This window comes from Anas platyrhynchos, chromosome Z (assembly GCF_047663525.1).
Source record: "Anas platyrhynchos isolate ZD024472 breed Pekin duck chromosome Z, IASCAAS_PekinDuck_T2T, whole genome shotgun sequence".
Classification (NCBI taxonomy): Eukaryota; Metazoa; Chordata; class Aves; order Anseriformes; family Anatidae; genus Anas; species Anas platyrhynchos.
The window spans coordinates 20464995-20485537 of record NC_092621.1 but is presented as its reverse complement, the minus strand read 5'-3'; the positions used below and the strand labels follow the sequence as shown (position 1 = coordinate 20485537).

At 37.5% G+C, this 20543-nt stretch overlaps 1 protein-coding gene across 5 annotated transcripts in view; it reads left to right on the top strand.

The window, feature by feature from the left end:
• Nucleotides 1-20543, top strand: part of PDE4D (phosphodiesterase 4D) — a 674141-nt gene that overhangs the window by 501965 nt on the left and 151633 nt on the right. The window lies entirely within an intron of this gene.

The following is a 20543-nucleotide window of genomic DNA, read 5'->3' as shown; positions in this document are numbered from 1 at the left end:
CAGGTGATCAGGCCCAGTCAGCATGGGTTTATGAAAGGCAGGTCCTGCTTGACAAACCTGATCTTCTATGACAAAGTGACACACTTGATGAATGAGGGAAAGGCTGTGGATTTGGTCTACCTTGACCTCAGTAAGGCTTTTGACACCATTTCCCACAGCATTCTCCTCAAAGAAACTGTCTGCTCTTACCTTGGACTGTTGTACGCTTTCTCGGGTTAGAAACTGGCTGGATAGCCGGGCCCAAAGAGTTGTGGTGAATGGAGCTAAATCCAGCTGGAGGCCAGTCCCTAGTGGAGTCCCCCAGGGCTCAGTACTAGAGTCAGTTCTCTTCAATATCCATGTCGATGATCTGGATGAGGGGATCGAGTGTACCCTCAGTAAGTTCGCAGTTGACACCAAGTTAGGTGCGTGTGTCAATCTGCTCGAGGGTAGGAAGGCTCTGCAGGAGGATCTGGATAGGCTGGACCGATGGGCTGAGGTCAACTGCATGAAGTTCAACAAGGCCAAGTGCCGGGTCCTGCACCTGGGGCGCAACAACCTCAAGCAGAGCTACAGGCTGGGAGATGAGTGGTTGGAGAGCTGCCTGGCAGAGAAGGACCTGGGAGTATTGGTTGATAGTCAGCTGAATATGAGCCAGCAGTGTGCTCAGGTGGCCAAGAAGGCCAACAGCATCCTGGCTTGTATAAGAAGCAGTGTGGCCAGCAGGTCTAGAGAAGTGATTGTCCCCCTGTACTCGGCTCTGGTGAGGCCACACCTCGAGTACTGTGTTCAGTTTTGTGCCCCTTGCTACAAGAAGGACATCGAGGTGCTTGAGCGAGTCCAGAGAAGGGCGACGAAGCTGGTAAGGGGTCTAGAGAACAAGTCTTATGAGGAACTGGGTTTCTTCAGCCTGGAAAAGAGGAGGCTCAGGGACAACCTTATTGCACTCTATAGATACTGTAAAGGAGGTTGTAGCGAGGTGGGGGTTGGTCTATTCTCCCATGTGCCTGGTGACAGGACGAGGGGGAATGAGCTAAAGTTGTGCCAGGGGAGGTTTAGGTTGGATATTAGAAGAACATATTTATTGAAAGGGTTATTACGTATTGTAATAGGCTGCCCAGGGAATTGGTTGAGTCACCATCCCTGGAGGTCTTTAAAAGATGTTTAGATGTAGAGCTTAGTGATATGGTTTAGTGGAGGACTTGTTAGTGTTAGGTCAGAGGTTGGACTAGGTGATCTTGGAGGTCTCTTCCAACTTAGATGATTCTGTGATAATTTAGAATGAAATTCAAGTGGATGACCTGGGTTGATAGATGTCTTGATGCTAGCTTCTGTGTGTTGGGAGAGAAAAGTGATAGCAGAGCACATGAACAAAGGTATGCCACTGGAATGTGAAGAGAGTCTCCTGGTTTTCAACCACATGTAAACCATTAAGCTTCAGGTGCTTTGTCATCCTCCCTTCCTTCCTTCCTTCCTTCCTTCCTTCCTTCCTTCCTTCCTTCCTTCCTTCCTTCCTTCCTTCCTTCCTTCCTTCCTTCCTTCCTTCCTTCCTTCCTTCCTTCCTTTCTTTTTTCCTTTTTTCCTTTCTTTCTTTCTTTCTTTCTTTCTTTCTTTCTTTCTTTCTTTCTTTCTTTCTTTCTTTCTTTCTTTCTTTCTTTCTTTCTTTCTTTCTTTCTTTCTTTCTTTCTTTCTTTTTCTTTCTTTCTTTCTTTCTTTCTTTCTTTCTTTCTTTTTCTTTCTTTCTTTCTTTCTTTCTTTTTCTTTCTTTCTTTCTTTCTTTCTTTCTTTCTTTCTTTCTTTCTCTCTCTCTCTCTCTCTCTCTCTCTCCCCCCCCCCCTCTCTCTCCCCCTCTCTCTCTCTCTTTCTCTCTCTCTCTTTCTCTCTCTCTTTCTTTTCAGGAAGGTGTTAAAGAAGTCTTACGAGGTATAGCTGAGGGAGATGGGCTTGTTCAGCCTGGAGAAGAGGAGGCTCAGGGGAGACCTTATCGCTCTCTACAGATACTGTAAAGGAGGCTGTAGCGAGGTGGGGGTTGGCCTGTTCTCCCACGTGCCTGGTGACAGGACAAGGGGGAATGGGCTAAAGTTGCGCCAGGAGAGTTTTAGGTTGGATATTAGGAAGAACTTATTTACTGAAAGGGCTGTTAGGCATTGGAATGGGCTGCCTAGGGAAGTGGGTGAGTCACCATCCCTGGAAGTCTTTAAAAGACGTTTAGATGTAGAGCTTAGTTATATGGTTTAGTGGAGGACTTGTTAGTGTTAAGTCAGAGGTTGGACTCGATGATCTTGAGGTCTCTTCCAACCTAGAAATTCTATGATTCTGTGATTAATAGCAATCATCAACTTCAATTTAAAAATCAGTTGCAACAGAGTAAAAAGCATGGCCATTTATTGCCTTTTTTTTTTTTTTGCCTCAGCTTTTAATTCTAATGAGACCTTGGGCTGTTGGGTCCTCAGCTTTGGAGGACCATGACTGGGACCAGTTGTATAGGCTGTATCTTTATAGTTCCCTGAAGCATGAAGAGATTCACCCCAGGGTACTGAGGGAGTTAGCGAATGGTAGAGCTGGACCTCTTTCAACAATTTACTGAAGGTCTTGGGAGTCTTGGGAGGTTCCTGCTGATGGGAAGCTAGGCAATGTTACATCAGTCTACACTAATGGCACAATAGAAGAACCAGAGAACTACAGACCTGATAGTCTAACTTCAGTTGCTTGAAAAATTGTGGAGAAGATTGTTCTTGAGGGACACTGAAAGGCATTAAAGAAAGAACAAAACTATTATCAGGTGTATATAGTCAAGATGGGTTCGTGAAGGGGAAGTTCTGCCTAAGTAATTTGATCTCCTTCTATGATAAGGTCACCTGCAAACTTTACTGGATTTTAGTAAAGCCTTTGATGCTGTCCCTTATTCTGGACCAGCTGTCCAGCAGTGAGATAAAAAGGTTCATTCTATGCTGGGTAGTGAACTGTCTCAATGGTAGAGCTCAAAGGGTTGTAACGAAGGGGGCTACATCTGATCAGCAGACGATCACCAGCAGTGTGCCTCAGGGCTCAGTTCTAGGGCCAGCCCTGTTCATAACAGTGATCTGAATGCAAAAGTGGAATGCATCCTTAGCAAGTCTGCTAACAATACTAAACTAAGTGGTGCTGTTCACTCACTGGAGGAATGTGAGGCCTTGAAGAGGTATTGAGCAGTCATCAACAGCATGAAGTTCAACAAAGGAAAAAGCTGGGTTCTGCACCCGGGATGGAGTAATGCTGGACACAGGCACAGTTTTGGAGATGAGTTGCTGAGGAGCAGCTCATCAGAAAGGGACCTGGGGGTGATGGTGGCATGCGGTTTCACATGAGTCAGCAGTGTGGCTTGGCATCCAAAAGGGCAAACAGCATTTTGGGGTACAATGAACACAAAATTCCCAGCCAGTCAAAAGAGGTGGTTCTTCCACTACATTTTGCGCTGGTATGACCTCACCTTGAATATTGTATGCAGTTCAGAGATCCAAAATGTTAAAATAAATAAATAAATAAATGTTAAGGTCCTTGAAAGCAGCAAAGCTGGTAAAAAGGCTAGAGGGTATGTCCTGTGAGGAAAGCCTGAGGACACCTGGATTGTCCGCTCTGGAGAAGAGGAGGCTCAGAGGTGGTCTCATTGCTCTCTGCAACTTCCCAAGGTGGAGAAGCACAGAAGGAGGTGCAAGCCTCTGCTTCCTGGGAACTGATCACAGGATGCATGGGAACAGCACGAAGCAGCATCAGGGGATGTGCAGACTGGACAATACGAAAACATTTTTTACTGTGAGGGTGGCCAAACCAGTCTTCCTAGAGAGGTAGTTGATGCCCCATGCCTGTTGCTGTTCAAGAGGCATTTGGACAATGCCCTTATTAATGTATTTTAACTTTTGGTCAGCCCTGAAATAGTTAGACAGTTGGACTTGTTGTTTGTAGGTCCCTTCCAAATGAAGTATTCTGTTAAACCAATGAGCAGTTAAATACCACTTCTGTTTAATGGGTGTGCCTGTCAGTCAATACCTCAATGTCCAGATGGCGATCAGCGATGAGGTGTACCCTTCAGGTATCCCTATGGGGACTGGTACTGTTTAGTATCTTTACTGATGACAAAGACTGAGGGTGTGAGTGCCTGCCCAGTAAGTCTGCAGATGTCACCAAGCTGAGTGGTGCAGCTGATACAACAGAAGGTTGGCATGCCCTCCAAAAGGACCTGGACAGGTCTTTCAGAAGTGAGTCTATGTGTACCTAATGAGCTTCAGTAAGGCCAGGTGCCCCCATGTTGCACCTATGTTGGGGCAACCCCTGGCATCAGTACAGACTGGGGAATGATAAAGAACTTCTTTATTGAAAGGGTTGTAAGGCATTGGAATGGGCTGCCCAGGGAAGTGGGTGAGTCACCATCCCTGAAGGTCTTTAAGAGACATTTAGTTGTAGAGCTTAGTGATATGGTTTAGTGGAGGACTTGTTAGTGTTAGGTCAGAGGTTGGACTAGGTGATCTTGGAGGTCTCTTCCAATCTAGACGATTCTGTGATTCTGTGATTCTGTGAAAAACTAAATACGAGCTGTCAGTGTATGTTTGCAGCCCAGAAAGCGAGCCTGTGATTCTGTGATTCGAAGAATATATTCTGGAAGGTTTTAATTTATGATTTATTTTATTTATGATTATTTATTTATAAGACATCATATTTTGCACTTAAGGAAAAACAGGTTACTTTTTTTAATGTTATATCTACCAAGATATATCTTGGTATTTATACCAAGATATACCAAAATATATCAACATATTTTGTTGCTTCAGTGTAGCTCTAGCTTATCAAAAGAGCTTATTTTAAAAAAGCCCAGTGGAGATAACTTTGAATGTGGTGCTCTCATGCATATTCAGATTCATGTTTACAGAACAGATTAGAATTACTGAAGCTCTACCAGTTCCATACATCTATGGATAAGTTCCTGCAGGAGACAAAGACTCAAGTGATTAGATTTGTTTTAAATACTACATGTACATACTGCAGGAGGTAAAAGATCAGTAGGTTTCATATTCAAACTGAAACTAAAACAAAGCCAGGATATGTAAAGCATAGCTAAATTGTAAAAAGGTTTTAGGGTTGTTTAGAAAAATGATTTAACTACTCTGATGATCAATGTTGTTGGATTTTTTTTTGTTTGGCTGCTGATACAAGTTGATGAGAACTTCTCAACAGGGATATAACTCGTTTTTCTAAGCTTCAATGCATTTTTCTCCCTCTTTTTTTTTTTTTTAACACTTCTTCAACCATTTCTCCATCTTAGTACACAGAACTGAAGAGGCCTATTTTAAATAGAAACACTTAAGTCATTTTCAGAAAATGGAATAATACAAGGATTAAATTGAGCTATAAAGGCAAATTCTTTAGCACCATCTTGATGAATCAACAGAGGAAGGCCAGAAACAGGCTCAACAGCAGCCGTGTATTATCCCTGTCTGATACACAAAAGACACCTAGCAATATCATTTAAATGCTAGCCTAGGAATTAAAAGTCATTATTTTACTGGACAAGAAAGAGAGACATTGTTTTTTTCATTGTTTCCACAGAGACATCGTTTTTTTCCGTTCTCTCTCTTTTCTCCATCCTCCTACTGGCCACCTTCTGTTCTACAGATGCTTTCTCTTTGCTCTGTATCGACATGCTATTTTTCCCTTTCCCAAATCTCCTTCTTTACAGGTCTGTTTGTTGGTTTTTTTTTGCTTTGCCTTTTTTTTTTTTTTTTGCTTTTTTTTTTTCCCATCATAATCTTATTCACAGATTTAATAATAAACAGAAATAGATTAAACTAAGAACATCTGGTTCTAATTTACCAGAAGTTTTTTGTTCTCTACTTCTTAGGTATTAGAAAGGATTTTATATCCAAAGGTCTCACGTTTCTTCCAGTACGGTCAACTCACCTTTTGAAAGACATTTTCTTCTGCAAACCTGGCTTCTCTAGAAATACCTTCTATTGATTGCGGACTTTTAAAATTGCCACATTTTAATTCTATTTTTTTGATACTACAATTTTTATTTTCACTATATACATTTTTGAAATCATAGGTTCAGATTCTATACTATTAGTCTCACATCTTGCACTTCATAGAAAGTCATGAAGTTTACAGAGGAGAAGGAGCTTTAGAATTTAAGTTATTTTAAAATTAAATAAATTACATGTTGATTGCCCAGGCAGCCCCTCTCTAAATGAATGCTTCACTGTCTTTAAAGTCACAGGTAGTTCACATAAAAGCCTTCTGTATTTTACTGCTGTTACAGTTTGTCCTGTATTAGAATTAAATCAAATGAATTAGAATGTCCTGAACTAGATCAACTCTTTGATCTCCTGTAATTTTAAACCAACAAGATCTGAACTGCCTTTAAAGACACTGTGAAGTTTAGTCTCTGCACAGTGGTCTTGGGGGACTGATTCCATGAGTAGGATCCAATCTAACAATGTGGGCACAGTCTCAATAGACTTTTCAGTTTTATTCAGTCTTATAGAAAAGCCCATTCATATATTAATCCCTTCCAGAACTAAATTCCTTCACGACAATTGCAGTAAGAAGCACAGAAATTTGGAAAAGAACTTGTAAAGTTGTGTATTCCTTTTATAGTCAGATAGAAGAGATGTAGAACTGATAAACAGTGTAAACATGCATAAACGATTTTCTCTCATTTTTCTGTCTACTGGCCTATATATTCTGTGGACTGTCCAAGAACCCTGTAAATTCTTTCTAGATAGGCCTAATCTTTTTGTCTAGTATTATTTCCTTCTGTTAGAGAAAGTGTCTTGGTGATAACTGCTTGTGGCATGCTGGTATGTTTTATACATCTCCTGGGCATTTTCTGTTTTTCATTTCTTTGTAAGGTATGATGTACTTTTTTTTTTTTTTCTTGAGCAGTGAAATTGTTGACAATTGTTTCTTTGTACAGAGAATTGACAAATCAACATACTAATTTATTACATGTTCTCTAATTACAGTGTAAAATACCATATTTAATAACCAATCATGGAACATTTATATCCTATAAAGATAGTAAAGTATCTTGGAAGATCCCCTTTTTTCCTTCACTAATTGTGGTATCATCAACTGGCAAACTGAAGTTGTTTGTATAGACAGTTATCATACAAAAAACCTTTAATCTCAAACAATCAAACAAACAACAACAACAACAAACAAACCAATCCTTCTCTGACTTGTTCTTTTAGAAGTTTAGAGCAGACATTGCTTTGGTACAAATGGCTGCTGACCCATATTTCTGAAATGTATGGTCATTGCTAACAAAGTTGTGAGTAAGTAGACCTGAAAGTACGATGTGGGTTCCTGAGAGCACAGCATTCTCTAGGAGACCTTTGAATGGTGTGCAATATGGCACACATATGTGACTGGCTAGGTACCACAGATATTTCTTTATTATCTTGGGATTGTGCATGTGTGGGTTCTGTTTTATATATATAAATCAACCAAGAGGATGTGAATCCTTATTAAATTGCAAAACTGAGGACTGAAATCAGTAGCTGATTGTTTTTAAATGCATTTCTACTTCACTTGAGTTAAAATAATATTTTTAGGTTTCTAGTTTATTATCTTTCTTCAGATCATTGAAATTTTACTAAAAACTAGAAAGATTCTTCAGTTTTTATTTTCCTTTTGTGTCTTGCTGAGAGAACATTGGCAGAATGAGCAGTTCTTATAATTTCTTTCCGTGCAAATCCTTTTGGAAAACCCATGAGTTATGCCCATAGTTTTCTCTAAAATGGTGACTTTTTGAGCCACATGACAAGGGTTGTAAAGCAAGTAATCAGCAGAGGGCTTGAGCAGGGAAACTATTATGCTAGCAGGAAAAACGGTACAGATACAAACCGTGTTAAGAGAACTTTCAGTGCAATGTTTGGAGGATTTGGACAAGAAAGACTGGGATAGTTAAGCTTCAAATGTTCATATAATTATCACATTCATTAACACAGTTAAATACAATTTAAAATAAACATTGAAGGACTCGTACTTTTTACATATTTATTTAGTAATATGATTGAAAACTTTTTAGGTAAAATGTCCTAGTAGCTCATCCTTATCTTTGCAAGAATGGCATCCCAACTGATAATTGTGTTATATGCCAAGAACTTTTTTTGAGTTGTAAAAGGCAAAAGTGAACTTTCTGTTCTTGTCTAAAATAACCACCAAGCAGCATGATGGAGAAAAAGAGAAGGGTAAAAAAAACAAACAAAAAAAAAAAAACATCACCCAGGTTTTTTAAATACCACATTATCTGGGTGTTGATCACCTGGACCTTGCAGGACTGAATCCACATATATATATTTACATATATATATATATATACATATATATAAGTTGCTTAAACAGCAAGAAATAAAATTCAACATTTTAAAACTTTCATAGTCCTCAGGCAGAAATGTATCTCTTGCTGTGATTTGTAAAGTCACCAGAGTATTTTAAATGCTAGCAGAAGTTAGATTATATGTGCTTATGAGCACAGAACATTTAAAATTATTACAGACAGTATTTTATATCAGTAGTAGCCTTTTACAGTGTTTATACAGTGTTTAACTGTATCAAATACAACACAGTTTTCTGAAATGCTAAAATTAATTTCAAATAAAAAAGTCATTTACTATTTAAGTATTTATATATCTTTCTGAATTTTTCTGTAAATGAATCTGTTACTTTCATGTAAACTTTTACTTACTTTTAGGGAAGTGGTTTTTTTTTTTTAACAACTCTGTAGTTAATTTACAGTGCCAATTTGAATAATAATTCAGAATTATCTTTGAAGTCAAGTATTATTTTTTTAAAAGCTTTCTTTGAGTGCGTAACAGAAACCAAACAAACCACCTTTCAAAGTTGCATGTAAAATGCTGACAGTAAAGAGAAAAAAACAACTCTAGCTTTTCTAGGCTTCATGCAACCACAATGAAATTATAGCCTAGATACTCTCTAAAGCAACCAATAGAGAGCATGCTATACGTGCTGAATAAATTAATTACTTTTGACTTATAAGTGCTGTGGTTTAGATTTATTTTTAGTGTAAATTTCTATAAAATCAATTAGTATGCTTTTTCAAACCACAATGCTATTAATTTCCATTGGCGCAAGGAGACATTATTTATATGAAGTAAACTGCCAAACAAAATTTACTACATGTACTCTGTTTTGACACTCATTTGCCTACCTGTGACCAGATTCATAAAAGATTTAAAATCATTCAAAATAAATTATTCCATGAAAAACTACTTCTTAATAGCTTGAATATTCTCTAGTTTTAAGCACAAGCAAAACTGATTCAAGGTATTCAGATACAGAATTACAGAATGGCCGAGGTTGGAAGGGACCTCTGAAGATCATCTAGTCCAACTCCCCAGTTGGACTAGTCCAGCAGGATCCCTAGAGCACATTGTGCAGGATGACTTGTAGGCAAAGCTTGAATATCTCCAGAGAAGGAGACTCCACAGCCTCTCTGGGCAACCTGTCCCAGTGCTCTGTCACTCTCACAGTAAAGAAGTGCCCCCTCATAGACAGCTGGAACCTCATGTGCTTCACTTTGTGCCCGTGACCTCTCATCTTGTTGCTGGGCACAACTGAAAAGAGACCTGCTCTATCCTCTCAACACCCTCCCCTCAGATATTTATACACATTGATGAGGTCTCCCTTCAGTCTTCTCTTTTACAGGCTAAACAGACCCAGCTCTCTCAGCCTGTCCTCATACAACAGGTACTCCAGTCCTCTCATCATCTTCGTAGCCCTCCTCTGGACTTTCTCCAGTAGCTCCATGTCCCTCTTGTGCCGGGAAGCCCAGAACCAGACACAATACTCCAGGTGTGGCTTCACCAGGGCTGAGCGGAGGGGGAGGATCACCTCCCTTGACTGCTGGCAACACACTTTTTAATGCACCCCAGGATACCATTGGCCTTGTTGTCCACAAGGGCACAGTGCTGGCTCATGGTCAGCCTGCTGTCCACCAGAACCCCCAGGTCCCTCTCTGCAGAGCTGCTCTCCAGCAGGACACCCCCCAGCCTGTGCTGATGCTTAGGGTTATTCCTCCCTAGGTGCAGGACCCAGCACTTTCCCTTGCTGAACTTAATGAGGTTCCTCTCAGTCCTACCCTCCAGCCTGTTGAGGTCCCTCTGAATGGCAGCACAGCCCTCTGGGATATCAGCCACTCCTCTGAACTTTGTGTTGTCAGCAAACGTGCTGAGGGTGCACTGCATTTCATTGCCCAAGTTGATCAATAGGTTGAACAACACTGGACCCAGTACTGACACCCAGAGGGACATTGATAGCTACGGGCCTCCAACTAGATTCTGTAACACCAAGCACAACTCTCTGAGCTCTGCATTCCAGCCAATTGCCAATCTACCTCACTGTCCACTCATCTAGGCTGCACTTTCTGAGCTTGTCTAAGAGGATGTTATGGGAGACACTCAAAAGCCTTGCTGATGCCATGCTCTCCTGAGATCGTGATGTTTCTGAGAAACATCATGCAATAGTAAGCAGACAACATGAACACTTATGCTTGAAGTAGAGGTAGTAACCATAAAATGTAATCAGTGTTACTCTAGTTCTACTGAAAGAGTAACAGTTCTGTGATGTCAGGATTTTACTCAGTTTTATACAAATAGAAGTCCAACTTTTCATTTTCTAGCCATTGTCAGGGCACTTCTATGCCCTTTCTGGTAAAGACAGTTTCTGAGGAGAAGCTTGAGAGGGTATGAAATTTCATGGAGTCGTTTTTCCTGCTCACAGAGTCTACATGACTCTACAAAATACTTGAGAAAGGAGCAAAATATTGGTAACTGAAGGTGTCTATTGTAAGAATAATGTCAACTGTAGGACAAACTAATAGATAAGGTAGAGATGTAAATGACTTAGAGGAAAGATAATGTAATTTATATAGAAAAAATAACTTACATATGAGAAATGGACAGAGACAGCCATACTTAGGGATATACAAAAAGAATTATGCTGTTGGAGCAGTGAGCCAGAAAGTTGTGGCAGTTCTTTTGCCTAAAAAGTGGTGATACCAGCCAAGTCTGGTGGGGAATAGATGGAGAAAGTTTAATTCAGTTTTAGAAATCTGGAAAGATTGGCATTATTTTATTTTATTTCATTTCATTTCATTTTACTTATCTTCATTATTATTATTTATTTTAGAAATATTATCTAAGTGGAAGCAATGATGTTTGGATATACCAATGCTGTTGAGGCCAAAACAAAGAATCAAAGCCAAAAGGATTGTAGGATGGCATGATGAAGTGAGAGGGGAAAAAAAAAAATAATAATAAAATTTAAATGCTCTGAGAAGCACAGCTAGGTAAAGTGAGATAAGAAAGCTACAAAATGATTCAACATAAACATGCTGTTTAAAAACATTTAATAGTTAGAGTAGTTTTAAAGTAATGGATGAGAAAAAAGATGCCAAATACAAAAGGCTAAGAAATTAACTTTGGAGAAGATGCTGGTTAAAACTGAGAGAGGAAAACAAGATTTCAGTCAGACAGCAGAGTTGAAACAGGAGAGGATGCTGAGTGTGAAAGAACTTTTAGAATTGGGAATTAGTTTCTGTCTTCAAAATCTGCCAGAGCTCAAGGAGAATGAAAATGAGATCTAGCCAGGAGGAGGTCATTTGAAGCACTGAATGGTAGGTACATGAGCAAACGAAATATGGAAAATCTGTGAGGTTTAGACCAAGCCAATTACAATTATTTCAAGGTGAAAATTTATAACTTACATAACATTTCTAAAATGGTTGAATTTTACAACAGAGACATAATTAATTTTACAGTGGGTAACTACTGTAACCATGTAGCTGTTCTTTAGAAGAATCTGTAAGGCCTTTTCCAAAAAATATACCACAAAATAATTTATTTTATTGGATAGTGCATATTACTTTAAAGGAAAAATTAATTAGAGAAAATCTTACTTTCAAAGAGTTTTGGGAGCTACTAGAGAGTGGAAAGAAAAGTTTCATAATTCTTCAGAGAAATTACAATATTTATTTTCATTGTATTTGAGCAAGTACACATTGAAAAAGACATCAATTTAGGAGGTACTTGGTTGTCTGTATTCTTTCAGAATTATTCTTTTGTAAGAAAAGGAGTAAGTTAAGTTCAGGCCCCTTACTTGATTTGAACTGCTATTAATTGTCATTGAAAATTATGTTTACTAGAACATAAGTAATGGACTTTCAGACATGTTGAATACAAAAGTTATTGCAACCGTAAATTGTTTATTTTTTTAAAGAAATGTTGCAAGGTCGATGGGTTGCAAGCCATATATAAAAGATATTTTGTCGAAAAAGACGAAGACTTCATGCCTTTACTCTTTTTTTAAAAAAATCTTATTTGTTCTGCATTTAACACAGCAGAAAACGAGTTGAATGAAGTCAGCTGGATCAGATTCAGTGGTTAAAAATAGAGATAGCTCTGCTAATCAACTGCTAAAGGAGAACATCAAGAAAAAATAAAAGTTTAATTTGCTGTAGTAGAAGTCTTATCATTAAAATACGTGAAAGGAAAACACTATCAAAGTATCAGTTAAAACTTTGCTAGTTTCAGAATTGTTGTCCTACATATATGCCTATACAAAAAAGAACTATACACATGTAAGACTCTGAACCATGACATATTTTCAGGAATTTGGTTAAACACAAGGAAACTTTTTTACTAATAGAAGGGCCAAGAGGAAAGACTCACATTGCTAACCATGTCTAATGTGGCACTGTACTGGCAATGCTGAAATGCTTGCATCGAATTTATGCAATTTATATATCCACAACACAGCAAAGTTTCTGGCTATAGGCATTTCTGCCAGAGATATTTAACAGCCAGTGTGTCTGACATTTTTTTGAGATTTGTTTTTCAATGTGCTCTTCTTACGCCTGATAAGTTGTCAAAAAGGGGGAAAATTCACATGGAAAAGTGAAATAAAAAGTTCAGATAGAACTAATAAATTTGTCCTAAAATGAAGAGAAAATTAGGATCAGTGAGTATGGGAAACTTCTATATTCCTCTTCCAGATGTTTGGTTATTCAGGAGAAGTCTGTCTTAGGTAAGTTTCAGTGCTAAACATACGTGACTTACCATATACATACTCCTTTTCGTCACTTCTCCCACCCACTGGGAAGGAAAGGCTGAGAGGTTAGAGTTGTAGCTTTTTCAAACCTGGGTGGTTAATTCATTAGTATGAACTGGGGAAGCAATGTCTTGACATTGTTCTTCCTTCACTAGTTCCAAATATGATAAAATGTAAGGCAAAATGAAAAAAAAAAAAGTGTTTTGAAGCCTATATTTCTCTAAAAGAAAGAAAAACTTTAATCCTATCTACATTGAGTTCAACTGCTACAAGTAAGAGTGTGAATAGGGAAAAAAAAAAAAAAAAGCATAGCAACTTACAGATTTAGCAAGCACATCTTTTGAAACACGCAAAAACTAGGTTTCTAGTGTGAAATAGGCAGATATCCTCTGTAGTTGACAGACAGATAGGGAGTTGTGAGGAACAGATCACTCTGTCTTAAAAATAGATGTCTAAATCATGGAAACAGACTGCCCCTGAAAGTACCTATCAGAGTTGTCTATAAACAGAGCCTAACTGACCAGCTTAAATCAGTATCCAAATCTTCTGACAGCTCAAGGCTAGTGAGAAAATTCCTTTCTTGGTGTTTCTCATTTAGATCTCAGTCAATAATTCATGGCAAGTAATGTACTCAGAATTTGACCTTGATTTGTGCTCTCTTGTGAGTTGCTGCCTTTTTAAAACATATTTATTATTTGTTCTAAATCACAGATTTGAGTTTATGAGTATGAAATGCGTGGGGTTTCTCTCCCTCTCTCTCTCTCTCTCTTTCTCGGTTATACCATCTAGAGTAAGTCTTTGAAGCTTCCCTTACCCGAAAAACAAATATGAGATAAACAAAATTTGAGAAATTTATATACATTTCAGTGGATTTTTTGGATTTGTGTTTCAATGGAAACACAAATGACCATACACCAGAAGATGTAAATCCTCTTCAAGAAAATTTCAGTAGCAGAACAAATGATTTAAATTTAATTTTCTTTCCTCACATTTTCCAGAAGGACTTAAAAGCATGAATGATGTCATTCAACCAAGCAGGAATTCTATCCATGTATGACTCACTCAGGTCATGGTCCAATACCTCTGGATGCCAAGATTCTAGTGAAGAACACGGGGAAATCCACTCTCCTCTCATTTAGAGAACTGTGCTGCTACACAGCTGTCAATACCATAGCTCATGTTTGCTTTCAGAAAGACGTTCTGACAGTAAAAGCTGATTTCTTCACAGCTTCCAGAAAGACAAAAGCATTACTGAGACACGTTCATTGTAGAATATGTGTGGCTGGACAAAACAGCTTTTTTGTCAGTGGTAGATTTTTTGTTCTGAACAACATAAAATATTTTTAGAAGAGCTTTAATATATAAGATTTGCTAACATACTTAAAATTTAAGTGGATCAGTTAATTTTCAAGTTATATATATAAGTTTTGTCTTCTTGAAATTGTGGCGTATTTTGTATTGTTGAAACATTAGTATATTATCTTCTTGAAATGGTACTCCTAGGCATTTCACAGGTGTCTCTCCTTAAGTATTTGAGTGGTAATGGCAAAACTACCCAATTCTTAACAACAATGAAGGGTTTTTATCCTACAAAGTAGTATTTGATTATTATTCTCACTTAACAGTAACTGTGTCCATGACCAGCCCAAATTATGAAATCTTTGTAAAGGGAATTTGGAGACTACTCTTACTGTAGTCACTCACTGTGACTAGCAGTCACTGCTTCATTTACAAAAGAGAAAAAATGTTAGTCTTTACCTTTTTTAAGCCAAAAAGACCGTCATATTGTACTTGGAAAATATAGCTGCTGGTTAGCTCTGTAGTGACTTATATTTAAGCCCCTATGTTTATTTTTTAAGCAACTGTTTAGCTGAGACATTGTAATCCAAGTTTGTGTCTAGCAAATAGTTACTAATGAGCTATGAACCCTTGAAAAACAGAAGGTATGATGGAAATGTCAATAGATTTTCCGTCTAACAGCATAATGACTTCTGTAATTATTGCAGTATATCCATTTGGAGCTGACATGACTGTAGTTTATAGTGCAAAGTATACTTTTATATTATATAGAGTTTGAATATCTGTTGTTTGTTTGAATTGTATGCATCTTACTTAAATAAAAACAAAACAACAACAACAAAAAAACAGCCTGATACACTAGGGAGCCTTAGCTCAGCTCAAGTCCAAAGTCTTCCAGTGGGCTAGTATTTATTTTTATGCTACTCACTGTTTTCCAGTATTAAATTTTCGAGTATTTTCCAGTCCAACATTCATAGATAGCTTTTATTCGCATTGCCCACAGCCATAGCTGATAGTATGAGATCACATTTCCTAGAATTAAAAGACGGGAAAAAAATAATCCTATATATAGAAAACGATCCCTTGTTTGTTTGTTTGTTTTTGAATCACTGGCAAATGAAGTACACAGATCTACTAGATCTACCGTGATACAACAACTGAGCCTAGATGGATAGTGATCATTTAGTACTGAATTTACTAATCTCTAGTTGCATAATGGAATGGATTAAATGAAAACTTGTATATAGTAAAGGCAGAGGGACACCTTTTGCACTCCAGATTATTAAGAACCAGGCTTCTGCTGTGTTAGGGAGTGAGAAACTCTAAGCCCTATCCCCAAGACATCTCTCATCTGCTTGTCATGGTGCAACTCAGGCAGCAACACCAGACAGTTTCAAAGGGTACCACAGCTGAGTTTCCACAAAGAAAAGGCAATATGACAGGTATCCTCACATAAGGCCCCTCTTTGCTATGCTACCTATAAGGAGTTTTACATGCTTGAGTCTGGATAAAGCTTTTTTAGACCACATAGTAACTTTATTTACACTGTAATCACTGAGCAAATAAACCATATTTATTCATAAGTCAGGTAGTTTGATCTAGGCAGCTAAATATAAATGACTATAGGAGCAAAACGTTACTGACTGTTTCTTCTGTGCCCTTGGGTTTGCCTTTTTCAGAGTCACAGAATGGTTGAGATTTGAAGGGACCTCTGGAGGTCATCTGTTCCAATCTCCCTCCCCAAGCAGGGTCACCTCAAGCATGTCCAAATGGATTTTTTTATTTTTTATTTTAATTCTTAGGAATACTAAGCTGTAATTATTATTATATTTTTCTGTTACTTTACTTATACAGTTATATATAGCTTTTTCCTCTTTGATATATAAGCTTCAGTCAGGAGGGAATATGCTGTTACCTAAAAATGAACAGCAGAGTTTGTTTCTCTGGCATTCTGTCAATATCCTACAAAAGAGTATTTTTGAAATCATTACTTGCATTGAGCAAAGTACAATTTTCTGAAGCGTCAAAAATTTCCTTCTCTAATTCTATGGCTAATTCTTATTAACGAAAGATACCTGTTCTGAACCAACTCTTGCATTACTAGTTCTCAAGCCCACCCATGCACAGTTAATATAAGAACATCTTGCTAATCTTTTCTGTCCTTCAATCTTGTACTGTCATTCAGAATATAAGAGGATAAACGAGTGCTGTGGATGAACTCTGCAACCCACAGTTTAGCAAAACTAACTAGTATGGTCTTAACTTGTGAGGAAATTTGTTTTTGTTGCGGAGTAAGAGCTCCCAGAAATTGGAAAGGTTAAATTTGGGTCTCATTTCATACTTCTTTCTAAATTGAAAACAATTTAAGATAAACATATAAGCTGGAAAGCATGTATGAAGAAAAGAAAGGAATGGCAGAAACGTTGTAGAAAACCAGCTGTAATAGTAGCTAAACAAAACTAGGATAGTGCTGAATGAAAGAGCCAAGCTCTGGATTTTTAGAGATCCTATGATAATCCTATCTGAAATAGATTCATGATGGAATAGGAAATCCTACCTGAAATAGATTCATGAGGCTGCACATGAAGAAGCAAAACTGTGTCATATACCTTTCATTTGCTAATGTGCATTCCAAACAACATACAGCTCAGTCATTCTTTACATGTTAAGACTTCCAGGATTCTGTTTCTCCTGATACATTGACAGTGTCTCTAAGTATCCTAAAGAAATATGTTTTAGAAATCAGAATTAGAAATTCCTGAATTTGTCACTGTAGTAAACAAGAAAAATGGTATCTACTGTTGCTGTTTTAAATTACAATGTTAAATTCAAGTCTTAAAAGACTACAGACCTTTTGCTTTGTCTTAAAAAAGGAATATTTTGAATCTATTTCTTCAACTTGTATATAATACCTGTAGCATGTTTTCAGCTCTTTTTTTGTCCAAGTGCTTTTCAAGTAGCATGTGCTTTATACCTGATTTCACAGAAACATAGAAAGGTTTGGATTGGAATGGGCCTTAAAGACCATCTAATTCCAACCCCACTTCCATAGGTATGGACAACTCCCACCAGACAAGGTTGCTCAAAGCCCCATCCAACTAAACACTTCCAGGGATCCACAACTTCTCTGGGCAACCTCTCCAATGACTCACTGCCCTCTGAGTAAAGAATTTCCTAATATCTAATCTAAATTTACCTCATTTAGTTTAAAACTACTCCTTGTAGTTTGTCACTACACTCCCTGACAGAATCCCCTCCCCAGCTTTCCTGCAGGCCCCCTTTAGGTACTGGAAAGCTGCTGTAAGGTCTCCCCAGAGCCTTTTCTTCTCCAGGCTGAACAACCCCTCATTCATCCTGTCTTCATAGGAGAGGTGCTCCAGCCCTCTGATCATCCTTGTGGCCTTCCTCTGCGCTTGTTCTAATACTTCTGTGTCCTTCTTGTGCTGGGAGCTCCAGAGCTGAATGCAGCACTCCAGGTGGGGCCTCAGAACAGCAGAGCAGAGGGGGAGAATCACCTACCTCCCACTCCTGGTCATGCTGCTTTTGGTGCAGCCCAGGATATGGTTGGCTTTCTGGGCTGCAAGTGCACATTTCTGGTTCAATTTACAAATTGAGGAAGTCAAAACTCAGAATGGTTAAGCAAATTTTCCAGACTCTTGAGATAAAGATGTTCCCAAACATGGAACAAACCAATCCAGCCTGTGCCTCATTCCCTAAGCCATGTTTTTTCCAATTCACATTAATTTTTAGCTTTGTGTAATGCAACACTGGTATTCTTTTGATTACTTACTAGTTTGAGGTTGAGTAACTAAGATAAAAGCTTCCTCAAATCCTGCACATGTTTTATAATCACTGTCTTAATTCCTTTGGTATCTTTTCTTCCTTAGAGAGCTTGACTATACGATAAAAACACTGGTCAACTGATACACAGATAGTAAATACTGTTGTTTTCGTTATTAGTGTGTGTAGCAGCACTGAATGGAACCATCTTACAGTGCTCTCTTTATCGTAAAATCTGTTTGCCTTATTTTCATTATGCAGTCAACACTTGTCTTAATTGTGACGGTGTATCATCAAGAGCTCAGTTCAAGACCAGTTTTATTTCCTGTGTTATTACTGACACCCTAAAAAAAAGGTTCTAAAAGGGAAAAGAAATATACATTTTTTAAGTTACAGAATTGCATGTATAAATCAGATGCTACAAATGGCTATTGCATTTGTCTCAAATATTTGCTTGTATTCATGTACAATGCATATTCTATATGTACATCTGTAAAACCATGTGCAACTGCTCATAAACCTTCAGGGTTCAATAATGAATATGCTTATATTTCTCTTTTTAAATTCTCTTTAATTTTGTGTTTGTACATAATTTGCATTTTGGCTTTCTGGATTTAGTATGACATGGGCTTACTCAAAATATATTGTTCTGGGAAAAAAAAGAATGCCTCCAATGACATTAGATATATTTTCCTTCTGCTGACATGTGCCTAAGCTCTTACAATGGTTTTGGATCTGTCACTGTGATTTCTTGTGTCTTTGAGAAATTTAATTTACTGCCCCTTACTGGCTATTTTAATAATTAATACTTCGATAACACAATTTAGAACCTTTAAAAAATGCTTTAAAATGACCATCAATTCTGTAATAGCCCATCACCTCAATATCATACTGATTTTGATTTTCTTCATGATCTATCCCATCTGTTTAAAGAATAAAAAAGTTTCGCAACATAGTGAGTCCATGTTAAACATTTAAGTCCACTATTACAGACCAGTAACCTGCACACACTGACAGACTCAACTGTTACTAAAGGTCCCATGACTGCATGACCCTTTGAGCTAAATTTATCACAGATGCTTTTTCCACTCTTTGAGTTTAACTTTTATGATTTCACAGAACTCTTACAAAATGTCTTGTATTAACCAGTAGATGGTATTTGAAAGATAGATGCCAGAAAACATGAAGAACAGAATGCTTAGCATGAAACCTTATTAACATTCCTTTTGCTGCTGTGGAGCACTTTGTATGCAAATGAATGGCACAAGCCTCCAGGGCAGTTAGGATCTTTCCCGTTGATATACAGTGTAGTTTGTAATGCATTTTATTGCACTGTTATAAAGTGCAAAGGTTCCAGAAAGCTTTACACACTTTATACGCATTTTTATTTGATGAATGGTTTTGTATTTTAATGCAGAACCTGTTCGTCACGTTTTCCTTCTATTTGTCAAGTCTGTAAACCTTTTAGAACTAACATTTTTACTGCATTCTTTTATTATTAATCAAACTTCAGTCAAGAATAATATGCTACAGCACTTGTAACATTGTACAAAAAAATCACTATTATGCTTGTAACCATTTGTTGAGCAATAATTCTGTTTAAAAAAAAATACAACAAGTTTTAAAGGAAATTCAAAATGCATAACATGTATATTCACTGCCCAGTTCTCTACATCTATATTTTACCTCTTTTAAAACTAAAATTAGACGCATTTCCTAAAATGAATTCACTCTCACAGTTTTTCTGATAAGTTTTTGTCTAGAAAATAAAAATGCAGGTTCACTTGTTTGACATGCATAACTATTAATGTACTTATTAAAACAGGCAAAAATCTCTCTTTGCAGTATGGGACAGAGGACGTCATGTTAGAGTTCTTTAGCTGAGGTATTTTGTCCTTCACCGATTTATAACAATAGCTGTCTGTATGTGTGTTTGACTTTAACAGTCAACAAGGAATTTTATTTTTACTGAACTTCCCCACAGTGTTTTGAATTTCTTTCAAAGAGGGAATGCTTTCTGGTTTGTGAAGTTAAACAATAGTACTTATTCACAGTACCTAGTAGAGGCAAGGGTTAGGAGAAAAGGAAAGGGAAGAATTACATTTCTAGGTAAGACTTTAGTTAACTTAGAATGAAAGATCTTTGTTCTTTTATTTACTCCACAAAGAGTAATTTATCTAGCAAGTCTCTAAATAGAAATTCCCTACAAGCTCACTAATGTTACTGTACCTTACATTCGTCTTTTCTTTTCATTCTTTGTCCATCAGCATTCTCTCTCTCTTTTTTTTTTTTTTTTTCTTTTTTAATAAATATGATTGACCTTTAAACCTGTTGTTATCAGCCTGCAAGAAAGAGATAGAGACTCTTTTCAGCTGCCTTGG